General features: G+C 35.2%; 1 pseudogene; it reads right to left on the reverse strand.

Moving 5' to 3' along the window:
- Nucleotides 1-10,413: 10,413 nt before the first annotated feature.
- The window catches only part of LOC140974925 (uncharacterized), a 20,739-nt pseudogene continuing 4,642 nt past the window's right edge, over nucleotides 10,414-26,510 (reverse strand).

Genomic DNA, 26,510 nt, shown 5'->3' on the forward strand with positions numbered 1-26,510 from the left:
GTCTTCAAGATAGGATGACAGGATTTGATTTAGAAATTCAGTTCTTCTGTCACTCATAATTCTGTCAACTGCTTCACTTTTCTCATTTTGAAGTCTTTTGAGCAGCTTGATTAGTTGGGCCGCGGTTTGATCTTTGGTGTTTAGGAATGTCATCCATGTAAATCTGGAGAAGTCATCAATTACTACAAGAGCATATTTCTTTCCCCCTAGGCTCATCACGGGTATTGGTCCGAACAAATCCATATGAAGAAGTTCCAGACATCTTGCTGATGAGTTTATTCCTTTGCTCTTGAATGATGATCGGACTTGTTCACCTAATTGACAAGCATTGCAAATTCTATCTTTGGCGAAATCAATGTTAGGTAATCCAGATACTAGTTTAAGTTTGCTAATAGTAGCGATGTATTTGAAATTAAGATGATTGAGTCGCTAATGCCAAAGCCAATTTTTATTTCCATTTAAGGCGATAAAGCAAGTAAGTGCATTAAGACAATCATCATTCCATTTAACTTTGTATGTATTTTGCTCTCTACGACCAGTTAACATGATATTTCATGCAGTGGTTTTGACAGTGCATATGAGTTTTTGAAACTCCACGGTGTAACCACTGTCACATAGTTGGCTTATGCTTATCAGGTTATAACATAGATTTTCTACAAGAAGTACATCTTTAATGATAATTTTGTCGTGGATAATCTTACCTTTACTCACAGCCCTACCTTTAGAATTGTCACCGAAAGTGATTGTTGGACCTTTGTAGTTGATTACTTCTGATAAAAGATCTTTCTTCCCAGTTGTGTGTCTAGAGCAGCCACTATCCAGGAACCAGATGGATTCCTCCAACTTCTTTTTCTTTGATATCTGACATTATTGAGATAAGAGATTGGTACGCTTTTTTATTTGGGTCCTGAGTCTATTAGTCCTTTAGGAATCCACACTTGAATTATCCTGAAGGATATTTCATGATGTGTCCTAAAGTGAGTGCTGTTGTGTGCATAATTAGATGGTGTATGCAGTGTCTTTTTTTTTTCCAGTATGTTGTTTGGACTATCTGTCATTGTCACTCAACCTGTATCTCTTTTGAACAGGTCGGCTGTTGTGGTAATGGTTAGGTCTAGTTTTAGAATGATATCCGGTTGAACTTGACTCTCTGCTGGCCCAACCTGAACTGGTTGTATTTGGCCTGCGTTTGAGCCATGATCGGTTGGATTTAGCATTCTCACGTTCAACATATCCTAGACCACATCGCCTTCTGTTATTTTCAAGATTTACATTCTGAGTGCCTTGATCTTCAGGTTTATCATGTTCATATACCGTACTAGATCTGATAAATTTAATTGGTTTTAAATTGCTTTTTCTATTAGCGGTTGAGTTGGTGCTTCAGAGGTGCTGCATTCATTAATGCTATAACCTAGTCCGATTCTATCACCGACCGGTTTCTGCATTTCATGCATCCTGTTAAGAGTTGGTGTGCTGTCGTTGTGCCACCAAACTTAAATTCCTACTCTTTAAATAAAATTAGTGTAATGGTGAGCAGGGTCGAATCCACAGGGAACGGGGGATGATTTATTTCGAGTAAAAATGCAAATAAAAGGGGGGATTTTTGGATATGAATTTAATAAAATACTAAACAAAATTTATCCAAAAATGAAAACAATAAATTTAAATGATAATTTATCTACTATACTAAAATGAAGAATTTAATACGAGAAAGATCTGATTCAAGGGAGTTCTACTATTTAATTATATCACTGTTCATCGGCAAACAAATAATATATTCAAGTTGTTCCAAACAATTAACTTTAGAATTATAGGGATAGCCGCTAAAATTCATGTGTTTTCCTAAATTAATTGACGGAACCCAGCATCCAGTCAAAACTTATCAATAACTAACTGGGTACGATAGCGTTCCATATTAATTAACGATAGCTTTTAGATTTGTGAAAACAGTTAATCCTGAAATCTAACAATCGAGATAGCTGCAATTGATAAATTCAGTTTTGTTGATTAATTTAGATTAAATATATTATGATAGCACAACACATCTAATCTATGCTACTCATGTACCAATCATTCATGACAATTACGGATCACTGAATTTATGGTTAGCAGTAGAAAATCATATATCGAATTAAATTGTCAGATTAATTGATATACAATATTCATATAATTAAATCATAAATCGACAAATACTTGGAATAAAAAGAATATTGAATTTAAGAATGAATACATTACAGTGATAAATTAAACAGTGAAAACAACCCTTAAATCAGAAATAAAACTTAGCCTAGAGTTGTGGAGAAAATCGGAGAGAAAATCTTTTGAGCCCCTTCCTTCTTCTTCTTCTTTAGTTGTTGGTGATTGGAGTGGGTTGGGAGAGTTCTTTATTGTTCAATGATTCAGCCGCCTCTCACCTTTGTACGTGAGTTGTGTTTTTTTGTTGGAGTTGTGGTGATTGGTTGAGACTCTTTCTTCGGACGCCTCCCTTTTGTTCACGTGAATAGTAGGCAATTCAAAAGAAAAATGGGTCCACAAAAAATATCAAAGCCCAATAATCTAATAATTATAACCTAATCACTAAAATTAAAAGATACTTAGAAAATATCTTCCAAAAATATAGAATTTTTTATGGAAATAACTCTATCTAATATTCTTCATTGATATAAAAATTCTTCAATCCTCACTAGGCAGCCGAGGAGTAGTCACAAGGCGTGATCACGCCTTATCCAAAAACATCTTCTGAATTTTTCTGCTCCACGATTCCCACTAAGATCATATCGACAACTTTAATTGTGATATAAAATCATATTTTTTAGCCCAGATTTATCGCAAGAGTGGAAAACTTCCTTCTACAATAAAATCACAAAAAAATGTGTCAATTAAGCACATTGAACGTGGTAACAATGAGAGATATGAAAACAAAAATGCAAACTAATATGCGCCTATGAAATCTCCCACACCTAAACCATGCTTGTCCTCAAGCATAAAAGAATTCAATTAATTATTTCAACTCATTATCCTCTTTCTGCTTCATTTACTTGTCCCCAAAATATTTTGTCATGCACCAAAGAAATTTTATTTTTAAGCACCTAACATACCAACATCATGAACAATTGTTTCCATCCGAATGTGTTGAAATAAAAAATGCACAGGGTCCAAACACTCCTCACAGGATTTGCTCTTTTCACTCGTAAGTGTCTAGGTATGTATCAAGGAGCTCTCATGTCAACACAATGAAAATTTTTATCATAAGCTTGCGAATATATCACATCCTCCACCAAGTGAATGAATTAAAATGCACAAACAAGGGCTATAAATGGGTTGTACCGTGGCTAGAGGTCAGGTAGAAAAGAAGTACAACAGTTTATGGAACTGAAGAACACATACACACTTTCCACAGAGATAATTGCATCCAGCTCACAATAACATCTTTAATCTCATTATTACATCCAAGAGCATTTTTTTCTTTTTCGTTGCTCTTATTTTCCTTCTCATTCTGCCTTTTCAATTTCTCTTTTTCATTTTTTTTCTTCTTTTATTTTTTTTTGCATAAGAAGTTTTTTGAGACGACGACTTCGAGCATGAATCACTTGATCTTAACTGCACTTTTTAGCTCAAAGCGATGCTAAATTCGAAAAGTTTGTATGATTTTCCAATTCAAGGTTCAAATAGAGGGATAATCAACAAAAAGGATTTATCATGGCTTGTAATGTGGTTATTTCNTAAAGAAGTTTGAACCTAATGCCCTTCACTTTGTTTATGCCTCTAATTCATCACAAGGTGTCAACAAAGACATGTATAACAATGTAAGTTCTAGAAAAATCAACAATGCATGACCAACACACAATCAAATAAAATAGAGCATGATATAATTTTTGCTCATAGGCTCAAAGCTCACCAAAGAAAACGGTATGTGTGCTAGACCCCATACACTTATCATCTCAACACATCATCAAGAGAAACTTCTCATAAATGTAGCAGTAAGAATGCAAAATCAATTGCACACAAAGAAAACATCAGTTTTTTCATAGACTCGCATCAGAGGCATTCAAGATTCAAATGAGAGAGATAACGAATAAACACTATATGCTTTAAGGATCAAACAAAGTCACTCTACCATGTTGTGGTTTTTTTTTTTTATTAAACATGCAAAAACTGAGAAAAATAGAAATTTAAATGAGAAATAAGATTATATACCCCTCCCACACCTATATGTGGTAATGTTCTTAATGACACAAAAATCAGATGCACAACATAGATAGTAAAAGCGAGCAAGGGAAGTTAGAAAACTCCCCTGAAAATTGTTGGGCATCGTAGAGCAAAACTTTCTATTGTTGTGGCAGAAGAAATTGTTGATCGATGATGGAAGCTGCTGAGAGAAGATGTGAAAATGGTGAGAACAAATAGGATTAAATAAAAGAAACGTAAATTTTTTTTTTAAAAAAAAATTATTTGCCCTTGAGACAACATCAGAAGATGTTTTCTTATAAGTCGTGATCACGCCATGTTAAGAGACATCTTCTGCATATAGGGCAAAATTTTTTCAAAATCAGAAGATATTTTCTCACAAGGCGTGATCACGCCTTGCTAAGAAACATCTACTGCATGTATGCCATTTTTTTTTTCAGAAATGATTTCTTTATAGGGCGTGGTCACGCATTGTAAAAAGACCTCTTCTGCACAAAAGTAACAATACTATAAATATTAAGAACAAAAATTTGGGTTGCCTCCCAAAAGCGCTCGGTTTTTAGTCGTCATCTTGACCCTCAGAAGCACTCATCAAAGAGCGGTTGATGCCCAAAGTAGGTGTCATGTGACACCATATATGGGTCTCGGTTCCATGTGCCCTCAAGTTTGGCTTGATGTATGCAATGTAAGCTCGTCTCATCAACAAAACGTGACTTGAAGTAATAGGAATGAGATGAGAGTATCAATGTTGGCTCTTGAAAAATAAAATCTGTTGAAATCGGCAATGAAGAAAGACAAGTATCTCCTAGATGTATGTATGATAATATTATCGACGAGCTCAAATCGATAGTCTCAGGAGCTTGTTCATCTCTCAACTTCATTGGTGCCTCATCTTCGTTTGATATTTCTTCCAAAACTTCTTCTGACTGAAGCTCAACAGTTTCCTCATTCAATGCTACACGCTTGTTTACCATATCATTCAGTCGACTTATGATTAATTCAAGACTACATCTCTCATCTTTTTTATGCTCGAAAAGTTGGTTTGCAAAATCAAATTGGCTAATTTCAGGAATGTATTGGTGGCTCCAACTCTGCAGCGAAGGATTCCAATACTGATGGTAGTCAAAGTCGGCCATATCATTTAGCAAATATATCACATCGTCTTGATGTCGACTAAGTAGTGGACTACCAGTTGTCAGTGCCCCATTGAATACCCATCTTCGTGTAACTGCATTCAAACCTTTAAGGAAAAGTCGAAGAAGAACATAGTTAGAAAGATCATGATTCCTGAATGTTGTTACCAAATTATTGAATCTCTCCCATGCTGCGTAGAATGGCTCTCCGTTTTGTTGGGCAAAACTTGTGAATAATTGTCGATGAAACATCTCGAAGTATTTCACAACAAAAAATTCTCAAATTCTTCTTTTATTGATGAATCACCTGTACAAGAAGCATGAGACATAAAAAATAATAATAATAATAATAACAAAAATCGAAAAAAACTAACCTTGCACCGTTCCCCGGCAACGANCTAGATTCAGATTGATCAGATTCAGTATTGAATTGGGAATGGAATGTTGATATTATTATTTTCAATATGCCATTTCAGATTGATGGAGACAAACTTGAATTCAGAACTTCTATTCTTCAGACCAAAACTACGAAACGAAGGTATAAGTCAATGTCGAACCCGGAAGAATGACTCGAGTTAGATATAACTTGAGTTTCCCTAAACCACATACTTATTGTTATTATATGCATTGATTTGAAGTGATATGCTTGTTCTATTGATTTATAGAAAGCGTGATTAGNTTGATTCAAGGGAGTTCTACTATTTAATTATATCATTGTTCCTCGGCAAACAAATAATATATTCAAGTTGTTCCAAACAATTAACTTTAGAATTATAGGGATAACCGCTAAAATCCATGTGTTTTCCTAAATTAATTGACCGAACCCAGCATCCAGTCAAANCGTTTGATTAAGAGTGGATTTACTTCTATTACTGAGATTCGATATAGTATGCCAACGTCTGGAAACCGGGATCCCTAGACTAGGAATGAGTCTAGTCTGAGCTGTAGAGTCACGAGTTATTTACAGTTTTATATCGATTTATGTTTTCAGATTTAATACATGTTATTGATATTTGTTTCATGCTTTTATATCGATTATATGATTGCATGTTTTGTTGATTTATACTNTGTGGTTAGCAGTAGAAAATCATATATCGAATTAAATTGTCAGATTAATTGATATAGAATATTCATATAATTAAATCATAAATCGACAAATACTTGGAATAAAAAGAATATTGAATTGAAGAACGAATACCTCACAGTGATAAATTAAACAGTGAAAACAACCCTTAAATCAGAAATAAAACTTAGCCTAGAGTTGTGGAGAAAATCGGAGAGAAAATCTTTTGTGCCCCTTCCGGCTTCTTCTTCTTTAGTTGTTGGTGATTGGAGTGGGTTGGGAGAGTTCTTTATTGTTCAATGATTCAGCCGCCTCTCACCTTTGTACGTGAGTTGTGTTTTTTTGTTGGAGTTGTGGTGATTGGTTGAGACCCTTTCTTCTGACTTCTCCCTTTTGTTCACGTGAATAGTAGGCAATTCAAAAGAAAAATGGGTCCACAAAAAATATCAAAGCCCAATAATCTAATAATTACAACCTAATCACTAAAATTAAAAGATACTTAGAAAATATCTTCCAAGAATATATACTTTTTTATGGAAATAACTCTATCTAATATTCTTCCTTGATATAAAAATTCTTCCATCCTCACTAGGCAGCCGAGGAGTAGTCACAAGGCGTGATCACGCCTTATCCAAAAACATCTTCTGAATTTTTCTGCTCCACGATTCCCACTAAGATCATATCGACAACTTTAATTGTGATATAAAATCATATTTTTTAGCTCAGATTTATCGCAAGAATAGAAAACTTCCTTCTACAATAAAATCACACAAAAATGTGTCAATGAAGCACATTGAACGTGGTAACAATGAGAGATATGACAACAAAAATTCAAAATAATATGCGCCTATCAGAAACGGAGGATTTGTTCCAGGTGTTGACTGTATTTATCAACTGTTTATTTTCTTTCAACGTTGCATGGAACAATCTTCGCAGGTCATCGTTCTCAGCTGCTAACAGACTTAGCTTTACTTTTAAATTGTCGACCTCTTTTAGCTGCGAACAGCTAGAAAGGGTCAACTTGTTTTTCAAGTTTTTCTTTTCTGTTTTAGCTTCACTGGCCTGCTGTGATAGCCCTTTAAACTCATTCACCATTTCATGCAGTGCTGTGACAAGATCTTCTTTTGTGAATTCAACAGAGTTAAAGTCAAATACCATTTCATCGGTAGATTCTTGATCTTCTTTGGGTTATGAGGCATTCTACTTTCTCATCTTTGCTTTCACTTGAAGATTCTTCAGAGATGGATTTTCTGACTCTGATTCAGCCCATTTGCCTTTATCTTCTTCTGCAACTAAGACTCGCTGATTTTTCTTTTTGATGACTATTTTGTTGTCTTTAAACCATCTTCTGTCACTAGATTTCTTTTCATCCCTTCTTGGTCTGCTACATTCTGCAATAAAATGTCCTTTCTTTCCACAGTTAAAGAAAGCTTGACCATCATCAGTATGGTCCTTGTTGAAGTGAGGTTTATTAATCTGTGATTGATTCTTACGCATGAATTTGGTGAATTTTTTAGCAAATAGAGACATGGCTTAATTGCTTAATTGCTCGGCCGATTTCTTACTTGTGGACTCTTCGACCAGAAGAGTCACTGTGGTAGCTACCAAGGCCTTTGTTTGTTGGGAGGTGGATGGTTCTTCTTCGGTTCGTATTCCAAGCTCGAACTCATATGATTTAAGGTCAGCAAAGAGATCATGAAGTTCCAGCTTGTTCAGATCTTTAGATTCTCGCATTGCTATAGTCTTTACGTCCCATTCTCTGGGAAGAGCTCGCATAACCTTCAAAGAAATTTCTCGGTTAGAATATTCTTTTCCTAATGAAGTGAGTTCGATGATAATACCGCTGAACCGTTCATCAAATTCTGCCAGAGTTTCTCCTAGTTTCATTTTTGCATTGTCAAACTTTTGGATGGCAACAGTTAACTTTTTTTCTTTTGTCTGATCGTTAACTTCACATAATTGAGTGAGTTTTTCCCATATTTCCTTAGCAGTAGTGCAAATCTTGTTTTTGGAAAACATATTTTTTTCCAAAGTCTTGTAGAGGATGTCTTTTGCAACGTTGTCCAGATTTGCCTTCTCTTTATCCTCAGCTGTCCATTCGGATCTGTGCTTTTCTAGCATCTGAGGAGCACCTTCAGTTGTGGCAGCAGCTGTGTTCGCCTTCAGAATTTTCATTGGCCCGTCAGTAATGACGTACCACATGTCGTCATCTTGGGCTGCTAAGTGTGCCTGCATACGAATTTTTCAGTCATCATAATCTTCTTTAGAAAACATCTGAATCTTGTTGAAAGATGCCATACGTATTTAAGAAATATGAGTGTTTGAGAAAACCTCGCTCTGATACCACTTGTTGGGATCGGGAAAGAGTTTAAGATGGGGGTGAATGAACTCTTTCAAATTTTCTTCTTTAAAATTGTTTATTTCAACCGTTTTTAGGCGGTTGAAAATTCTTCTCAAACGGTTGGAAATGTGAACAACTATTAAGAGCGGAAAACGGTTCACAATCTCCAATGGAAACTTAAACACGTTAACAGGCTTAATCAACAATTAGAAACAGGAAAAGTAAGTGCTTGCGATAAGTAAAGCGACACAAGAATTTTTATGGATTTTCGGAGAATTAATACTCCTACGTCACCCCTTCTTCCTCCTTAGGAAGGTTTCCTCTACAAGACTTTGGCTTTACAAACTTTTTGCAAAAGCCTACTCCAATCAGGACTTATTACACTGCCTGTTTTGGAACTCTTAGTGATCACTTTACACTTCTGAATTTTAAGAACACTTAGTTCACCAGAAACAAAGCTTAAATCAAATAACCAAAAGGTTACTGATATGAATAAACAGTTTGGTTTGAGTAGCACGAAATTGATCCTTAGATGATCGAATGTAATTCTGTTCAAAGCGTGCTGAAAGAGCGATGAGGTGTGCAGACTTTTGATAGCTCTCTAAGATCTTTGTATAAGCTAGCAACGTGATTTTTTCAGCTGTGAATGAAGTGGTGGTTTTAACTAGCATGCTCTTTCCTTAATACACATGATCTTCTTAACGGTCGGGAAGGACAATGCAACGTTAACCTGATCATCAGAATAGATGTGTTGCTGTCTTCTTTATGAGCATTTATTGTTCTCCAATAGACGTATTTAATGTTCTTTTTGCTCAGTATAGTTCTGAAGCGCTTTTCTTGAGGAGTTCCTTTTATGGTAACTATTTTTAGCATCAAAACTTGAAGTCTATACTTGGTCTTCGTTTTTGGGATAGAGACATAAATGCAGATCATTCTTGGAACTAATGTAAGTATACGTTGACTTCAAGACGGTGTAATACTTTGAATGTATTAAGCCGGTCAGAGAATGTTTTTAAGCAATAAATGGTTCTCTTTAATGATCCGGTTATGAGGAGCTTCTTTTTAATGCGGTTAGACTTCTTTGAGCATCAGTAGGTTAGAAAGATATTCCTTTGAGCCTGTTTATAAAGTGCAGCTGTTTCCGTGCTGTTTAGATTTTTTTATACACCAAAATTCTTGGGTAATAATAATTTCTTAACAATTTCCCCCTTTTTGGTGATGACAAAACCCTAAGGAGATATAAAGGGACAAAATGAAATCACAATACTTAACATAACCAACTTAATGTTTCTTTGGACTTTTACTTTGTTCCACCGCTTCGGCCTTTTCTTCCAACTCATGTAATTCCTTCATAACAGATATTTCTACTTCTTGAATTGCCCTTTGACGATCTCTTTCCCCCTTTTTGACATCACCATGAACAAGGAAAATCATAATCTCTGCAAGCTGAGCACTTTGGTCATCTATGCGTTGTTCTAGATTTTTTTGAAGACGAGTCATTTGCTTCGATAGGCCAAGGCATAGGTTAACATGTGCAGAATTGTGTTTTTCTTGCTGGAGGGAGACACTTGTTTCCAGGATGGACAGATCATTTCGGAGAGCAGAGTTCATTGATTGAAGGGCCTCCTTTAAATCAAATTGTTTTCGATTTAGAGCTAGAATGGATTGATCCATAGTGATGAGTCTGGTCAGAATCTGCTGTTGGCAACTTCTTCTGGATACTCTTGTTCTTCAGATTCACCTGGATCAGATAGCAACCTGTTCTGGAAAGAGATCAGTTGATGGGAAGATGGTTTGACAGCCGATTTTGATGGCTCTGGCTCATGAAGTTCAGCCGTAATGCTCTCAATGAATTGATCAATATCTTCAGTGGAAGCAGATGGTTTAGAGCCGGTGTCCTTTGGTTCTTCTGGTTTTGCTGATGGAGGACTAAGTGGAGGAGAATGAGTAGGCATTGATGAAATGTTCAGCTCTACTTCATGTAACTCTTTAGGAGAGGTTATTAACGGTTCTAGAAGATCGGTTGGATTATCATCAGTGAAAAGGGCTTTTGGGGGAACCGGTTGTTCTTTAAATGTGGAAGTTTCATCAAAATCAGATAAAAATTTTAGCGCCTCATCAACGGAAAGAGTTTGAGCTTCTGATGGATGATTTGGAGGCTGTCGAGCAGACGTAGTAGGGTCAGAGATTCCTTGTGGATCAGATAGGAGATCTGGAGTAATCTGATGACAGTGTTGTTCAGCAATGGGAATGTCCTCCGTCATGATCTTTTCAGAGGGAGGCAGAGTGTTCTCCTCATCAACCAATTGAGTTGTTACGGTAAGTATTGGTGATGAAGGCCTAGTGCTTGTATCGGGTGAGGTGGATGAATGACCCTGAATTGTGGAGGTGTCTTTGAGCTGTTTAGAGCACGGGTCTTCAAGTATTTCCATCATAGAGTCGAACTTACCTGGTTCTGTAACTGCTGGAAGATGAAGATCCTATCGCATTTGAGCAACATGCGTAGCAAGCGATAAGGCATCCATCTCAAGTTGAGAGATAACAGCTGAATCATCCTTGGCAGTCATACAAAAGGGATCAAAATTTTTCCTTTTTAATTGAATGATGACTCGGAGAGTACTTTCTTTCATCTGAAGTTCAAAAAAGTCTTGACGAAGTAGAGCGGTTTGAATATCAGATGTTTTTGTCCATTCCAAAATGAACCGTTCAATCTTGGCAGCTGCTTTTATTTTGCCGGTTTGAATCAATGAGTCAAAGGTTGTGACGGTTCGATATTGAACCCATTTATCAAACATCTCCATCTTCTTCTGTACGACCTCATTGACACGTTCACTGGTGAGGACTATGCCTGTATGTACCGAATTGATTTTTGGCGGATTTTCAATCATTACTTGTTTACCCTAATTATCTGTGGAGAGAATAATAGGAACTCCTGAGTAAGAGGACTCAATCTCTGTTTCAGTAATTTGAATCCCTTTTAGCTTTGTGGCTGAGATTGCGGGGATTGGGGCAACAATCAGTGGTGTAGAAAGATGTTTAACCTGTCTGATCTTGATGTTTCAGTTTGTTTCTTCTTAAAGACTTGAGAGACGGAAATGTCATCCTTGGATTCGTCATCGGAACTAGATTTTAGGACCAGCTTTCTTTTGGTTTCTTTGGTGGTTAAACGGTCTTTGAGCTTCAGCCGGTTAGAAGGATAGCGGTTGAACTGATACCTGTTTATAAAGTGCAGTTGTTTCCGTGCTGTTTAGATTTTGTCATATACCCAAATTCTAGGGTAATAATAATTTCTTAACACAAGGAGTTGATGAAAAGAATGGGGTTAACTACGGTAAACCCGAATAAGAATAAATGTTATTCTGAATCACATGTAGATGTGAACCCACGGCTAACTGTATCCCTGAACCATTGAGGGTCACACAAGTATCAGATTCTGTGTTCCCGTTGAGATAGTCAAATTTCAAGGAGTTGGAATTTGACGACTATAGTTTGATGGAGATCAAACAAGAAGTTTATAAAGGATTTATGAGTTTATTCCATAGGATGGAAGTAATGGAAGTTGGCATGATTGCTAAATAACGAAAGAGAGTGGAACTGCCAGTTTTGTAAAGGAGTTCACTAAAACTGGCAGCTTCCAAATATAGTAACTGCCATGTTTGGTAAATGAAAATTTTGTTCTTCGAAATTTTCAATTTTCATTATATGAACAAGATTTGTATCCTTGGTACATCGGCTCTTTCGAATCGTCGATCGGGGTTATAATGAGTTCGTTATCATTTTTTTTTTGTAAATTTGGAATTTACTAATTAAATGATTGTGCTAGTAGTGGTGACTACTAACATGCACAAATTCTCATTTATGTTCTAAAGGAGTCTAGAATTAAATTAACTAAGGAGTTAATTTATAAATTAAATAATAGTTATTTAATTTAATTAATGTACATATATATTTTATATGGTGATATAAAATATGTGTATATGATATTATTATATCATGTATTATTAAAAGTTAATAAATACATTATATATTAATTATATGAGAGTTTTAATATAATGAAGTTATTAGAGTCTTTGTGGGAGAAGGACTCCTAATTGGATTAGGAGTCTCACTCTATATATACACCACTAGGACTCATGATTATTGCCCCTAATTTTGCATACAAAATTAAAAACATTTTCCTTCCTTTGCCAAAGAAACCCACGGCCACCCCTTGATATTTATGAAGAAATTTTGCAACAAAAAGCAAATTTGATTTGCATGATTATTGATAAAAATCAATAATTATTTGTTAAAAATTGATTAAGAATCTATTATGCAAAAACCCATGATTTTAAATCAAGCAACTCACAGCCACCTTTTGGATAATCAAGGAAATCTTTCGGCCACTTGTTGTTCCATTCAGGCCGCACCGCCGTCGCTGCATCGTCTCCGAATTTTGTAAATCAGAGACTACAGTCTCAACGCATAAACCGTTTGGATTTTCTTGTGCAAACCTAATGAGGAAAACAGTCTTTGATCGTGGACCTAATTTGGCGATAAAAGTTGAAGAGCCGTTCGTAGAGATTTACAAGAAGGACTATCTCCAAGAAAAATCGGAATAGTTTGGAGTCCAAGCGTTGAGAACGCAAAGGTATAATTCTAAACACCCTATGAATGTTTTTAAACACACGACGCCCAAGAACAATATTTTTAAACTTCCGCTGCGTCTTGGGTGCGAGAATATGATGTCCCAACACATTTATGTATGGGTCACTTGCTTTGAAACATATCTCTACGCAAAATGATGAAGTTACGCATGTTGAAGTATGTATGATGCAAGTACGTTTATGAAATGTTTTATGATGATGACACGTCTATGTTATGTTTTTACGTTTAAGTTTTAAGTATATACGCTTTACTTTAATGTGCATGTGGTTTTATTATGTATTACTTGTATATCCAGTTTATACATGTTGGGTCTTTAGACTCACTAGACTTGATTGATGCAGGTGAGGACGAGTATGAGGAGACGAGGGGTGGGGACCAATGAGCCAGCTCGGTCTGCGCATGAAGCTAAACCCGAGGACCACCTACGTTTTAAGAACTTTTATCATGTTTCAAATATTCTGATCTTCATGTAATTGCTTACGATGTTTTAAACGTTTACTTTTCGCAAACTATATTTGTAATCTTTTTGTTGCAAATATTTTTCTTGTACGCAGGCGCAGAGACTTATTCATAAAGAGTGTCAGGCTTTCTTGGCCAATATTATTTTAGCACCTGACGTGCCCACTCCATCGATATCTGATGTACCAGTATTCAGATATTTTCCTGACGTTTTTCTTGATGACGTCACAGGACTTCCACCAGAGAGAGAGGTGGAGTTCGCCATTGATCTTATGCCTGGCACTACTGAGATGTTAGAGCTAAAACAGCAGATTCAGGAGCTTCTTGACAAGGAATTCATCCGCCCTAGTTTCTCACCATGGGGCGCACCAGTACTCTTCGTAAAGAAGAAAGATGGGAGTATGAGACTATGTATCGATTACCGAGAGTTGAACAAGGTGACGATCAAGAATAAATACCTACTTCCAAGGATCGAGGACTTGTTCGAGGAATTCTAAGATAGATCTGTGTTTAGGGTATCGTCAGCGGAAGGTAAAAGATGCAGATATTCATAAGACAGCCTTCAGAACAAGATATGGACATTACGAGTTCTTAGTGATGCCGTTTTGACTGACGAATGCTCCAACCATTTTAATGGACCTCATGAATCGAGTATTTCAGCCCTACCTAGATCAATTCGTCATAGTGTTCATTGTAGACATTCTTATCTACTTGAAAATCCATGAGGAACACAGTCAGCATTTGGGTACAGTTTTGCAGGTCTTGCAGAGTCGCAAGTTGTTTGCAAAATTCAATAAGTGTGAATTCTGGTTGGAGAAAGTAATAGTTTTGGGACATATAATATCTAGCAGTGGAATTGAGATGGATCAAGCGTGGCAGCAGTTAAGGAATGAGTTGAGCCGAAGAATGCGTCAGAGATCCGTATTTTCCTAGGCTTAGCAGACTACTATAGGAAATTTATTCAGGGATTTTCTTCGATAGAAATGCCACTTACTTCATTGACTAAGAAGAATGCTAAATTCGTTTGGAGTGAGGAGTGTCAGAAGAGCTTTGATACTTTGAAGCAAGCTCTTATCACAGTGCCAATGTTAGCCATGCCAGCAGGGCAAGGCAATTTTGTGCTATACACCGATGCTTCTAAGCTCGGTTTAGGCGCAGTTTTGATGCAGCATGGTCGGGTTATAGCTTATGTTTGCAGAGAGTTGAAGGCGTATGAGAAGAACTAGCAGAATCATGATCTCGAGTTAACAGCCGTTGTCTTTGCGTTGAAGACTTGGAGACATTGTTTGTACGGCGAGAAATGCCAGACATTCAATGATCACAAGAGTCTCAAATAATTCTTCACACAGAAAGACCTAAATATGAGACAAAGACTGTGGTTGGAGTTAGTGAAAGACTACGATTGTGAAATTAGCTACCATCCGGGGAAGCTAATGGCAGATGCCTTGAGCAAAAAAGTTACAGTCGTAGCATAACTATCAGTGCAGAGATCTCTTCAGTCAGTGATATAGTGGTTTGGTTTAGAGGTTTATCCCAAGGGCAGGGCTCTTAAGCTATCTAATCTGATAGTCCAGTCTTCGTTACTAGACCGAATCCGTAGAAGTCAGCCTTCTGATGAACAATTACAGAAATGGAGACTGAAGGATGAGGCCAAGGGCAGTGTACTCTACACAGTGTCTGATGGTATTGTGAGATACAGAGGAAGGATGTGGACCCCTAATGTCGATTCGATCAGAGAGGATATTCTGACAGAGGCACATGCATCTCGGTATTTCATTCATCCAGGAGGTACCAAGATGTACAAGGATTTGCAGATTCTATATTTGTGGCCAGATATAAAACGGGACATCCGCCGATTTTTATCTGAATGCCTCAATTGTCAGCAACTGAAGGCAGAGCACCAGACGCCAGCAGGACTGCTTAAGCCGCTCCCTATCACTGAGTGGAAATGGGAGAATATCACCATGGATTTCATTGTTGATTTGCCGAGGTCAGTCAGAGGATCCAATGCCATTTGGGTTATAAAGGATCGACTTACTAAGTCAGCACATTTCTTACAGATGAAGACGACTTTCTCCATGACTCAGTATGCAGAGCTCTATATTAGGGAGATAGTTCGATTGCATGGGATCCCAGTTTCTATTGTGTCCGACAAGGACCCTAGATTCACATTGTCCTTTTGGAAGAGTTTACATGCTGCCATGGGGACGAAGTTGCTATTCAGTACGGCATTCCACGCTCAGAAAGATGGCCATTCTGAGCGTGTGATTCAGATTTTGAAAGACTTGCTGCGAGCTTGTGTGATCGACTTCCATGGGAGTTGTGAATCAAAGTTTCCTCTAGTGGAGTTTACCTACAACAACAGTTTCCAATCATCCATAGGTATGGCTCCCCACGAAGCACTGTATGGAAGGAAGTGTAGATCGCCGATTCATTGGGATGAAGTCGGGGAGAGATTAGAACTTGGTCCAGAGATTGTTCAGTAGACTGCAGATGTGGTGGTCAAGATTCGAGACAGGATGAAGACCGCCCAGAGTCGTCAAAAGAATTATGCTAACAAGAGAAGGAGGGATTTTGAGTTTGCCGTAGGTGATCACGTATTCGTAAAGATAGCTCCTATGAAGGGTGTTATGAGGTTTGGGAAGAGAGGAAAGCTTAGTCCAAGATTTATTGGACCGTTCGAGATTCTTGACAGAGTTGGGACACTAGCTTATCGTGTAGCCCTACCACCGAATCTGGCCGATGTACACAATGTGTTCCATGTCTCAATGCTGAGGAAGTATATAGAGAATCCTTCGCATGTCTTGAGTTTTGAACCGTTGCAGTTGGCTCCAGACCTGTCATATGAGGAGAAACCCGTCCAAATCCTAGAAAGACAGGAGCGGAGACTTCGGAACAAAGTGACCAAGTTGGTCAAAGTCCGGTGGCAGAACCAATCAGTTGAAGAGGCCACTTGGGAAGCCGAAGCAGATATGAGGAATCGTACTCGAAGCTGTTTGGTAATACTTAATTTCGAGGACGAAATTTATTTAAGTGGGGAAGGAATTGTAGAACCCATATTCAGCACACATAAAACCCATGCATTTATTTAACTGTTAAATTATTTAATAAAATTTTAAATTATTTGAGTGATGTAAGATTTATGAAATTGCAATATTTTAAATTATTTATGTTTATGTGATGCACGATATAATGTTTTCTTGAATTTCATGTTTCAGACGATTATTCGATACGGGATCGAGAAAATTAGACCGACAAAGATTTTGACGAGTTTAAAATATTGTATTATATTTTAAGTTAGGATTGAGGCATTTTAAATGATTTATTTAGGTTTCATCATTTTTAAAACCTAACTTATTTATTTGGTGATTTTAGGATTTTAAAACTTTTAAAGTTTATCAAGTGTGTATTTTAATTTTAAAATGGGATTATTAGTAAGTTAATAGTGGGTTAGCATTTTAATTAGAATTTTTAGTTATCATGTTAATTGTGTAAATAAGCAATTTTATACCCTTAATTATATTAAAACTCACGCACACACACTTCTGCACACACACATTCACGATAGCACACACATATTTATTTGCCTCTTCATTTCAAGTTTTTAAGAAACACTTAGGGTTCTAGAGCTTACAGCAGCCGCCCCCTTGCCCTTCAAATTTTTCCACCAATTCACGTTGGTTTTATTGCAAGAAATCGAGCCACAAATCGTTCCGGATCAACTTTCGCATTCGTTCCGCTTCGGTATCGTCGTTTCAAGAATTTTGAAAGACCAAGGCATGTATATTCTATTGTTTCTACATTGATCCCGTCAAAATATGTGTTGTGATGTTTATTGTCCGTGAAAATCCATGTATGTTGTGAAAAAGTTTGAGCAAAAACGTTTTTGGATCAAAATTTTTATATCTAAAAATGAGTCTGCTGTCATTTTGATTTCTCTGAAAATTTGATTGATTTTCTGGAAACATTTTCAACATATAAAACATAGAACTTTTTGATACCTTTGATTTTTACAGTAAGTTCGTAATTTTTGGACAAGAAATGAGTGAGTTATGATCGTTTTCGTGAGACTGCTTAAAATGCGATTATATGAAAATGTGTTCTTGACTTGTTCTTGAGAATTGTTTGTTGCAGGCTTCGTTGGGAACTGTCGGGTGATCGCTGCTGCGTTTAGGTACATTGTGTATGATGTTGGGACGATTTTAGGTGTTTTTGTTTCGTGTCGATAGACACTTGGTTGCATTAGAAGTCATAAGAAGTGTTTCAGTGTCAAAATGTCGTTTGCACGAGTTGTGTCGCGTTGTAGGATTTGCGTCGTGGTTTTGGGGCGTCGTGTGAGCTTGAAACATTGCATTAGTAACCTAAGTTGAGTCTTGTTGCATCGGTTTGAGTCGATAGGGTGTGGCTTAGAGTTTGCACAAAAATTGAGATTTTGGGGTCGTGGGCGCAGAACTAGCGCCGCAGTGCTCCTCAAGTGCCCGACATTCGCATGTCAGAGCACTGTGGCACTGCCTGGAGGCACCGCAGCTCTAGCCGGCGCCGCGGTGCTAGAGCCAAACGCCAAGCCGCAACACAGCAAGGCCAAGCGCCTAGGCGCTTGAACATGATTTTTAAACAACTATTTTAGGCTCATGTCTTTTATGTTTTGGGAAATGTTCACACATCATTTTAGGAGTTGTTTCTGGAGTAGATGTCATGGTTTATTACGATGATTAAACGAGGTCAAGTCCCGAGTGATTTAGAACGTCATAAGTAATTTGTTACCTCGGGTGGTGAACACAACTTTTACGTCTAAGTTATGGAAATTTAAGTGCTTGATAATGCGTTAGTATGTACAACAGTAGCCCAGACGAGATCCAACGAATCTCTCAACACTATGTAAGTATGTTCGACGTGCAAAAGAAAAATATTTATGTTTTTGAGGTATGCTAAATGTCTTGTGATCAAATATGAACGGGTTTGGAAGTCGGTGAATGTGGCCGAGTCTTGTGACTTTGATTGTTGCACTCTCAATAGCAAGTTGTCCGCAAGTAGTATAATTCGGTGAGTCCTATATCGTATCCACAGGGAAGCTACGGTAATTACAAGTCCACTACAATGTCTTTTTGTTTTTGTTTTTCTTTTAATTGTTTGAATCTTTAATTGGTAATTTTTAATTGTTCAAATTTTAATTTAAGTAGTTGAGATCAGAGGATCCACTCTTGATATTTTAATAAAGTTAACATTAATGAACATTATTGAAATCCACTTAATAAAATGGTTCCAATATATTAAATAATCATATTTATATTATGTTATATACTATTTTCCTATAAGTATAAAATATATACAAAAATTATAAATTTTGTCAAGTATTTATTGTGCTATATATATTTGTAAACACTAAATCAAGGTTCCCACTTTAAATGGTTGGTAAAACCAAACTAACATTTAAATGGTACCAAGAAATTAATAATATGATATATTGATATATAATAAATCAAGGCATCCACTTTAAATGGTTGGTAAAACCAAACAAACATGTAAATTGTACCAAGAATTTAGTGTAACATATAGCAACAATAAATCAAAACTCCAACTTATAAGTAGGGTATAAAAATGCTTAAAGAAATAAATATAACATAAACAATAAATAATGATTAAATAATATAAAACATAGATTATTACCTTTTAATAACCTTATTATCATACCAAGAGCTTCACCTTTTTATCTCAACCTTGGGAAGTTAGCTACTCATTATTCAAAGTATAAAACTTTGAATATGAAATTAAAATGCTAATTATTTTTAAATGATGAAATAAAAGAAAAATAAAGAGAGAAATATTATGAACTCAAAGATTTGTTCATAGAATGAGGGATATCTCAATTCATTACAATGCACCCCTATTTATAGCCAAATTTGTGGAGACAACCACAAATAAAATATTATATTTTACACATAAGTCTTTATTGGTGTTCCAAAAAATTATATTTTAATACACATCACTTTTGAAAATCTTCCCATCCAATTTTGCTTCTCAACATAAAAATAACATGTGGATAATTGAGTTGTTTGATTTGTGGTATTTTATTTTAACCATTTGACCAAGTAGTTTCAGAGATATGGTCAAAATAATAGAGCATGGTAAAACTGTCACTCCTTTGGTAACTTTGTTTGTTGCTTAATTTGATTCCAATTGTGAGAAGATTTTTATCTCATGCTTGTCACCAATATTGTAGATATTATCATCAACTTTCTACAGGTCCAAGAATCATCTTAATCCCATTTGCAACGCCAAGTTTATTCTTGTTTTATCGAACCTGTAAAAATAGTAAAAACTTATAATTACACAACAACTTATTTTTTATACAATTTATTATAAAACATATAATATTTAAACATTTAATAAAACAAAAACTATAAATTTATATTATAAAAAATTTAATTAATGTACAATTTTTATATTTATCACACCCCCCAACCAGCTTATTGCTAGTCCCTAGCAATTTAAGCGTTAATAGCAATACAAAACATATTGATTAATTTAAATAGAAATGTAATCGGAATTATCCAAGTGTTTAAATCAAATTTGAAAACTGTCAAAGTTATATCAAGATCATCATAATTATAATTTATGAAATAATCTGAGCTGATCAATTCAAAGCTTATTTTCAGGTAGTTAAATGTACACGGCCTTCAGAAATTCCTAGTAAGAGTCTCAACTTCATATCTTCACAGGTTAATAAATATTTCAATTTATGGCAACGATTTCTCTCATGGAGTTGGAATACAGATAAATGCTCAGAAAAATGGTTTACAGAATGCAGACAGACAAACGAGCCAAACTAATCAAAAGATAGAAAATCCATTGATTCAAAATCTAGTTGTTCTTATTATATATTTTTTCCTGATCTTTTTTTTTCATTACATCATGGAATCAGACTAAGTTTATGCTTCTTGACCACATATTTATTTAATTTGTACAATAAATTTCTCTCTTTCTTTTTTCTCTTTTATGAGAGATAAATGGGTCGTAACATATAATTTAAAAATTACATAGAACTTCAACATCTTTCTTTTTGTTTTTTTTTCTCTTTTTTTTTCTTCAGGAAATATCATTTTTTTTTTTTAAATAAGAACTCAAGATCTAAACAATAGATAACCTCTCTCATGATCAATAAAGGCTCGAAAGCTGTTTTCTCAGTCCTCGCCACTCACTCACAAAATACGTGTGAGTTTAAAATTTTAGGCACTCTTATAAGGTATATCTTGGGCCATATACTTTAATACCTGATTTTATCACAATTGTTAATCACTAAAAAAATTTCATAAATCATATTTTTATATTGATCAGAATATTAAAATTGACATTTTTTCAAATAAAATTTAAACACCCTTAAATAGATTAATACATGTTCTAATTTAAACCTTTCAAACATGTAATGTATGAAATTTTTTGGCAAAAATTACTAAGATACAAACAATAAACATGGTTTTATTTTAAAATAATATATTTTTTTAAATATATATATATTTTTTTTATTTTTTATTTTTTTTTAATATTTTTTTTATCAGTTTTTTNTAATTGGTCGGCAGTCGAAGCAGAGATGAGCATCCTTCGTGAATTTTCTGAAATGAAATTCTGTTCCACAGCTTTATCAAGAAATGTCAACAAACTGTCATAATAATTATTGATATTCAACAAGCCCACAGGTTTATTATGGATATTAAGTTGTGCCCAAGAAACAGTGTGAAAAATTTCTTCTAATGTAGCAAAACCACCTGGTAATGCGATAAAAGCATCATAATTTTCAATCATTTTGGTGATTCTTTCATACATTGAAGAAACTTTTAATTCCTCCCCAATCGTAACACCTGTAATATTTTCTTCAGCTAAAGCTGTAGGAATAATACCCAAAACCTGACTATCTCCAAGATGTGCAGATGTTGAAACAGATCCCATTAACCCATTATTACCTCCCCCATATACCAAGTGAATTTTTCTCTCAGCCAATATCTTTCCAAGATTATTTGCTGCTTCTACAAACACTTCATTTTTTCCAGAACTCAACCCAAAAAATACACAAATATTTTTCAATGTTTGTGTAGAGGATCCAACTATGTTTTTACTTTCTTTTTGGTCTGCGAAAATAGAGAGAAAGGTGAGAAATTTTATAAGGGTTATATGTTATCATGACAAAACTATGGGTCACAGTTATAAACAGTAAAAACAATAATAACACACATGCATATAAACAATAGTGTGATTGTGGCTCACAATTTTCCTCTGGTTTTACAACCAGAAACGGCTTCAACGCCTTCTATGAGTCGAGGATATGCTTCCCATCCAATTTTCTTATAATTGGCAAACGTGGTCTTTTTTAGTCGGATTCCCAAGACTATTAAAATGACGCTCGTCTTGGAATTGTTTCCATAAACGGAGAAGTTCGATATGCACGTGTCCACTAGAATGCGTCTCAAGAGTCAATAAGACGTTATCCAAAGACTCCTTACTCAGCCCATTCTTAATGAAACCAATTTTATCTTGTCTGTTATTGGAAACATATCCCAAAGATCTGCATCGTTTGTCATAAGTCCATCTTGCACATTTATGACAAACCCCTAAACCTGTGGCCCTTCGTTCTTTCGCATAAGTACTTTTTCCTAATCCAGGCATATACTGAATGAGTAATGACTGTTGAACTTCTCCTCCTAATCGGACCTTAGCTTCTATTACAAGACGAATATCTTCTGGAATTCCTTTTCGCATTAACAATTTCAATCTTTCACACCTACCTGCATAAATTTTTGTTAGAACATTTTCAGAAATAGAGGGAAAATATTTACAAATTTTTGAGAGAATTTCATCCAGTTTGAAAAGAAAAGAAATGATTTTTTTTGTACCAACAATTGTGGGAAACTGATTAAACCAACTATGAGAGCCACAGAGTACCGTTATCCGCCATTTAACTGGGAAAATAAAAAGATTACGGAAACCTGAAATAAAAAAACAAACAAAATTAATTGCAATACAAAAAATAAAGATCGGAAAGGGAAATAAACTCTTCTTTAAAGATTTCATTTTCTAAAAATGGTTTAAGCCTTTGTCCATTTACTTTAAAAACATCACCATTTTTAGGATTTTCAATGTCCATAGCTCCATAAGGATACACATGTTTTACAACATATGGACCTGTTCATCTTGATCGTAATTTTCCTGGGAATATGTGAAGTCGCGAATTATAAAGCAAAACTTTTTTACCAATCTCAAAAGATTTTCTAAGAATTTTTTTATCATGAAATGATTTGATTTTTGCTTTATAAATTCTTGAATTCTCATACGCGTCATTTCTGAGTTCATCAAGTTCATTAAGTTGCAATTTGCGCAATTTGTTGGCATCATCCATGCTTGAATTAAAAGTTTTGATCGCCCAATAAGCTTTATGTTCCAATTCCACAAGCAAATGACAATATTTTCCGTAAACCAACCTATAGGGAGACATATTCAATGATGTTTTAAAAGCTGTTCGATATGCCCAAAGTGCATCATTAAGTCGCAGAGACCAATCTTTTCTATTTGGGTTAACAGTTTTTTCCAAAATTTTCTTTATCTACCTATTAGCTAATTCAACTTGTCCATTTGTTTGAGGATAATAAGGAGTAGTTATTTTGTGAGTAATACCATATTTTTTCATCAACGAAACAAATGGTTTATTAACAAAGTGTGTTCCCCCATCACTTATCATGGCTCGAAGAATTCCAAATCTACTAAAAATATTTTCTTTTAAAAATTTGATGATGTTTTTATGATCATTTGTTCGACATGGAATTGCCTCTATCCATTTGGAAACATAATCAACTGCAACTAAAATATACAAGTATCCAAACGAAGGTGGAAAAGGTCTCATAAAATCAATTCTCCAACAGTCAAAGATTTCAATTTCAATGATAGGATTCAAAGGCATCATGTTTCTTTCTGAAATCGCTCCCAATTTTTGATAATTTGCACAGATCTTACAGATTTCGTGGGTATCTTTAAACAAAGTGGGCCAATATAATCCACACTGCAGGATTTTTGCAGCTGTTTTCTTTGAAGAAAAATGTCCTCCGCATGCTTCTGAGCGACAAAATTTAATGACACTACTTACCTCATTGTCGGGTATGCAACGCAGAAAAATTTGATCCGGACAATACTTGAACAGATACGGATCATCCCAATAAAATTTTTTTACCTCATTCAAAAATTTTCTTATATCTTAATAACTCCATTGTGGTGGCATTTTTCCTGTCACAAGAAAATTTACTATGTTAGCAAACCAAGGTGTAGTAGTAACTGAAAATAGATGTTCATCAGGAAAATTAGCGTTGATTGGTGTCATTTCATAAGATGATCCTGTTACTAGTCTCGATAAATGATCGGCTACAACATTCTCGGTTCCTTTTTTTATCTCTGATCACAATGTCAAATTCTTGGAGCAACAAAATCCATCGTATCAGTCGTGGCTTTGCATCCTGTTTGGTCAACAAATATCTAATATCAGAATGATCAGTAAACACAATAGTCGTTGATCCAATCAAATAAGAACGAAATTTATCTAATGCAAATATTACAGCAAGTAGTTATTTTTCAGTTGTGGAATAATTCATTTGAGCATTGTTTAAAGTTCTACTTGCATAATATATCATATAAGGCTTACCGTTTCTTCTTTGACCCAATACTGCACCAACTGCATAATCACTCGCATCGCACATGATTTCAAATGGCAAAGACCAATCAGGAGGTTGCATGATAGGAGCTGATGTTAAATGTCGAATGATTTTATCAAAAGCATTTTGGCATTCTTGAGTCCACTCAAATACAGTGTCTTTTGTTAAGAGGTTACAAATGGGTTTAGAGATTAAACTAAAGTCCTTTATAAACCTCTTATAAAATCCAGCATGTCGAAAAAATGAACGAATTTCTTTAATGGTTTTTGGAGGGGGTAAATTGGCAATGACATCAACTTTTGCTTTATCAACTTCAATTCCATGAGATGACACAATATGTCCCAAAACAATCCCAGAATTAATCATGTAATGACATTTTTCCCAATTTAAAATAAGACCTTTTTCCTCACATCTTTTTAAAACTTTTTCTAATTTTTCAAGATAATTATCAAATGTACTCCCAAAAATAGTTAAATCATCCATGAAAATCTCCAAACAATTCTCAACCATGTCGCTAAAAATGCTTAGCATACATCTTTGAAATGTTGCTGGGGCATTGCATAAACCAAATGGCATCCTTCTGAATGCAAATGTTCCAAAAAGACATGTGAATGTAGTCTTTTCTTGATCTTCAAGTGCAATGGGAATTTTATAATAACCTGAATATCCATCAAGAAAACACTAGTAGGGATGATCTGCCACTCTTTCTAAAATTTGATCAAAAAATGGTAATGGAAAAATAATATTTTCTAGTGGCATCATTTAATTTTCTGTAATCAATACACATACGCCAACTAGATGAGACTCGACTTGTTAACAATTCACCTTTTTCATTTTTTATCACTTTGATACCAGATTTTTTTGGAACTACTTGTGTTGGACTTACCCACTTACTATCAGAAATAGGATAGATAATTCCAACATCAAGTAGTTTGAGAACTTCAGTTTTCACAATATCTTTCATGTGCGGATTTAATCTCCTTTGTGGTTGTTGAGATGTTTTAGCATTTTCTTCTAAATGAATTTTGTGAGTGCAAATTAGTGGATTAATGCCCTTGAGATCTTTTAATGTCCAACCAATTGCATCTTTATGTCTTTTAAGCATATCAACTAATTTACCATCTTGATCACTTGCTAGTTTGGAAGAAATTACCACCGGATATGTTTCATCTTCTCCAAGAAATGCATACTTCAATTCTTCTGTCAAAGGTTTTAACTCCAATATGGGTGGTTCATCTTTGTTCTCATATTTTGCCTCAAATTCTTTCTCTGATCCTGGTAACGAGTGATACCTGATAAAATCATCAAGATCAATTTCAATATTTTTTTTAACAGTATCAATTGAACAAATATCTAATTGGTCACGAGTATTCCTTTCTTGAATGTTTTCTTCCACAAGAGTTTCAATAAGATTTTCATCTTCACTTTCATCTCCTTTGTCATGTGGTTGCTTACAAAGATTAAAAACATTAAGCTCCAAGGTCATGTTACCAAATGACAACTTCATTATTCCATTCCTACAATTTATAAGAGCAGTAGAAGTTGCTAAAAATGGACGACCCAAAATTACAGGAATTGCATTACAAGCTTCGATAGGTTGTGTATCAAAAACTATGAAATCAACAGGATATACAAAGTTATCAATTTGGACCAACACGTCTTCTACCATACCTCTTGGCACTTTAACAGATCTATCGCAAGTAAAAGTGTTGCCGAAGTAGGTTTTAACTCACCTAGATTGAGTTCTTGATAAACTGAATATGGAAGTAAATTCACACTAGCTCCAAGATCAAGCAAGGCTTTTTTAATCTTTCGTTCTCCAATAATACATGAAATAATAGGACAACCAGGGTCTTTGTATTTCAAATTATTATTATTTTGAATAATTGCACTTACTTGTTCGGCTAAAAATGCTTTCTTTTTCACATTCAATTTTCTTTTCACGGTGCACAAGTCTTTCAAAAATTTGGCATATGATGGTACCTGCTTTA

Source organism: Primulina huaijiensis, chromosome 4 (genome assembly GCF_012295235.1).
Source record: "Primulina huaijiensis isolate GDHJ02 chromosome 4, ASM1229523v2, whole genome shotgun sequence".
In the NCBI taxonomy this organism is placed as follows: Eukaryota; Viridiplantae; Streptophyta; class Magnoliopsida; order Lamiales; family Gesneriaceae; genus Primulina; species Primulina huaijiensis.